We start from the raw sequence: 4,172 nt of genomic DNA on the forward strand, positions 1-4,172 counted from the left end.
GTCTCTATTCCCCTAAATAACCACCAGTCCCTTTGTTCCAGCCCTTGTCCTCCATTCAACTTCCTGTCTCCCTGATCTTGTGTGTCCTAAATCAGAATGATAGCATGTGTGACCCTCTGACTTCTGCCTTCCTTCATACATGATGACATGTTTAAAGTCCACTGTCCTTTGCAGAATGGGTTCAGAACATGGTTTTCTATGTTCTATTTCATGTAGATACCACGTTTTGTGTTTTGTTGGTTCCCTAGTTTGTTGACGGGTGCTGAGGCTGTTCCACTGCTTGGCTCTGTGTTGGCTGTTCAAATGGCTGTTGTTAATTGGGTGATTTGTCTCCAGATCTTACAACTGAGTGGTTCTTACTAATGGGAATTACAGGATAACTCTTTAAACCTGGTATTCCTGAAGGATTTCCCACAGACCCCCCCAAAAAGCTCTGCAATGACTATTCCAGCTAGAAGGTGAGGTGCTCACTCTCCTCGACAGTGGAAGTCTTTCCCAGAGCGTCTGTGACATGATCCCTCAACTCTCACCAAGTCCCAGACATATTAATTTACCCCTTCAGCACTTTGAAGAGAAATGGCTGTCAGCAACTGAGCCCTCATCGGTACCGCATTGGGCTGCCCTTTCCGTGGGTGAAACTGTGTGTGGCGGTGGTGTGGCTTCATAGACTTGGCCTAACCAAGCTGGGAACAGTGTCCTTAAAAGAGGTAAGTGGCCCTAAGCACGTTGGTGACAGATATTTAAGAACAGATGACAGGGCAGAGTAAAGGATTCCAAAAGTAGCGTGGCAGCAGGGAGAGTGGGTTCTGGAGACGGTGGAGGGGTAGGAGGTTAATGAAGGAGGCCGGCATGGAGGGCCCTGCTTGCCAGCTATGAAATGCTAGCCACAGACAGAACCAGGAAGCGTGACCACCCCCTTCCAGTCTTTAATCTGCTCTGACTCCGGATCATGCATCTCTTGGAGCCTTGGATTTCCTTGGAATGGCTCTCCATTTGGCCGGTGTATTCCCATGGTGTTCCTCTAAGGTGGGGAGGGAAGGGCTCTAGGTGAGTGTATGGGGGATGTCACTGGCCCCTGCTCTGTTCATTCCATGCTCTAGGGACTCAGCCACGGGCCTAATGGGGTCTGACTGAGCCAGAGGAAGGTGAAGACAGCTGGCTGACCCCAAAAGAAACCCAGATGTCTCTGTGGCATGGACCGAAAGACTTATCCAGCCCACGGGCCATTGCTGTATTAACAGCAAGGACCTGAACATGTTCAAGAATCAGAAACACGTTCTCACCAAACTATTCACCAACTTTAAAAATTAAAGGGCAGGAAAAGGGCTTGGCAGGATGCCTTCCTGGGTTTGTTCAAACCTCCCGTGTCTGTAGACTTGTCAGAGAGATATGCCAGACTCCAAACACTGCTGGCTTCACCCGGCCTTAACAAAAAGCACCGGCTACAGTTTCAAAATGGAACCACAACCCGGAGGATCCAAACATCAGGTTAAGCCAAGTTTAGTTGTGTCTGGGATTATGCCGGGTGGGCGGCCAGCAGCTGCTCCCCGAGGACCACCACCCCTTGCTCCTGTGACTTGGGGAACTCAGGCCAACCCTCCCTGCTGTTGCTGAGAGGGACTAGATGTTGAAGTAACCTCCAACCTGACCACTGCTGTTCCCCAGAGCAGGTTCTAGCCGAGAGGCCTATCAAGATCATGTTGCTGCAACAAGACAGAAATATGAGCGGCTGTGAGGGGTCCCGATCCCCTTAAGTGTCTCCGACATGACACCACCCTTGGCTGAAAACACCCTCCACATTTCAATACCCTGAGCTAAATAACCAACCAGAAAAGAGTTCAGGTCACTCCTCTGGGGACACAATCTCTTCTTTCCTCTTTGAGAGAATTCAAATGGGTCTCTTGGGTTTTCTTGAATTGTCTGAGTAATACAAGGAGGCTGTGCTGGCTAGTTCTAGTCAGCTTGACACAAGCGAGAGTCATCCGAGAGCAGAGAGCCTCGGTGGAAACAGTCGCCATAAGACCCAGCTGTAAGGCATTGTCTCACTCACTGATCAGTCGGGGAGGGCCCAGTCCACGGTGAGTGGTGCCATCCCTGGACTGGCTGAGCCTGTCATGGGGAGCAAGCCAGTAAGCCGCACCAAGGCTTCTGCATCCGCTCCTGCCTCCAGCTTCCTGCCCTATTGGAGTTCCTGCCCTGACTTCCTTCAGGGGTGGTGTGGAAGTATAAGCTGGATGAGCCCTTTCCTCCCGGACTTGCTTATTGGTCATAGTAATTATCATAGCAACAGTAACTCAAAGGAGGACAGAGGCAAAGAGTGGGAAAGACCCGGTGTTTCCTCTGCATTTCTTCAGCCAGGACCTTGGACAGCCCACGTCTGGCCTCCTTTCCTTTCCGAAGAGCCCCTGTCATGGTTCCTACCAGGCCCCGAGGAAGCTCATGCCCCCCAAGCTGCAGTCCCAGAAGGTGCTGTGCCCTTCACTCTTTGCTTGGGATTTCGGGGTGAATACCTTCTGTAGTACCATCTCTCTCGCCTCTCAACCCCCTGAAGAGCTTCGAGGGACATGAAGACTGATCCTGACTAACTTCCTGTCTCCTGTCCTATGTGGGACTCCCCACTGGATGCTGTGAATATATTTTATTACCATTGGTTAAAAAAGAATATGCTTTGGGCCTATGGCAGGGCAGAATAAAGCCAGGCAGGAAAAACACACAGAGATTTGGAGAGAAAGTAGGCAGAGTCTAGGGGACACCGTAGAGCTGCCCAAGGAGAACCTTATTGGTAAACCACGCGCCTCGTGATAAAATATAAAATAATAGGAATGGGTTAATTGAAGATGTAAGAGTTAGTTAATAAGAAGCCTGAGCCATTGACCAAGCAGTGTTGTAATGAATATAGTTTCTGTGTGATTATTCAGGTCTGAGTGGTCAGGAAATGAAAGAGCAATCTCTGCCTACACCATCCCGCCCTGGGCCAGACAGATTTATCTCTTCTCAATAAAGACTCAACACGTGGGTAAAATGTTTGCTTTTATGGGATATTTTAAGCCACAGTTTTCCTTTCTTTTTAAGTTGTGTGTTTGTTGTTGGTGGTGGTGTTTGTTTGTTTTCCTTTATGTTTGGCTTTGTTTATTTGAGACAGTCTTGCTCTGTAGCCAAGCTAGATTTGAATCTGCCTTAGGTTAGCCTGGAACTCATAGTAATCTTTCTGCCTCCGCCTCACAAGTAGCAGAATTACAGATGTAAATCTTTATTTTTCATTAACTTGAAAAAAATAGAACATAAAATCCCAGGAGCCCAGCATAGTAGTACACGTCTGTAGTTTCAGCTTCTCATACGGCTGAAGCAGGAGGATTGCTTGGATCCTGGAGTTCTTGGAAGGACTTTGGCCTGTGCACCAAAGGGACCCACAAACCAGGTGGCCACATAGCCTGGCAGGTGTGTGAGACTTGGAGTTTTCAACTGCTCCACATCTGCTGTCTACGTTCATCTTTGGAAGACTTTTATGTATCAAGTGGTCCGTGTGGCTGACAGACATTTTCTGGAAGCACAGAGGAAGAGGCCCCACCGGCTAAGGCCTCAAGATCTGTGCAGACTGGGGACATTCTAGAATGTGTAATAAACCCTGCAGGTGTCTCACAAAACTATAACTACCAGCTGTCAACTAAGCAGTAAAATTTCAAGGACAGGCGTGACAGCACACGCCTTTAAATCCAGGGCAGGGAGGCAGAGGCAGGCAGGGCTCTGCGGGTTTGAGGCCAGGCGGGTCTACAGAGTTCCAGGGCAGCCAGGGAAGGCGACCTGTCTGCTCTCCCCACTGACTTAAGATGCCTGTCACAGAGGTCAGAGCTTCACACAGGGAGCAGAATGGAAAATCTTTTGTTCCAAAGTCCTACCAGTGTGGTGGAGAGATGGAGAGCTTAAACCTTTCAGGAAGGGAAGAGGAAAACAAAAGGTGATGGTACCCATCTGTCATCTGGCACTCCAGAGGAGGCAGGAGGACTGAATACTTTCAAGGTCATCCTCAGATGCGTAGTGAATTTGCGTAGTGAATTCGAGACGAGCTGGGCTACAGGAGACCCTATCTCAAGAGGAAGTGAGAGGTTGGGGGAGGAAAGAAGAAGAAGTAATGGAAGGAAGAAGGAAAGAAGGAAGGAAGGGAGGGAGGGAGA

The 4,172-nt window shown here is 49.2% G+C and overlaps 1 protein-coding gene across 1 annotated transcript in view; it reads right to left on the bottom strand.

Annotated features, from left to right (window-relative positions):
- Sim2 (SIM bHLH transcription factor 2) overlaps window positions 1-4,172 on the bottom strand; it is a 40,107-nt gene that overhangs the window by 12,173 nt on the left and 23,762 nt on the right.

The sequence above is a fragment of the Microtus ochrogaster genome, chromosome 2 (genome assembly GCF_000317375.1).
Source record: "Microtus ochrogaster isolate Prairie Vole_2 chromosome 2, MicOch1.0, whole genome shotgun sequence".
NCBI classification, from domain to species: Eukaryota; Metazoa; Chordata; class Mammalia; order Rodentia; family Cricetidae; genus Microtus; species Microtus ochrogaster.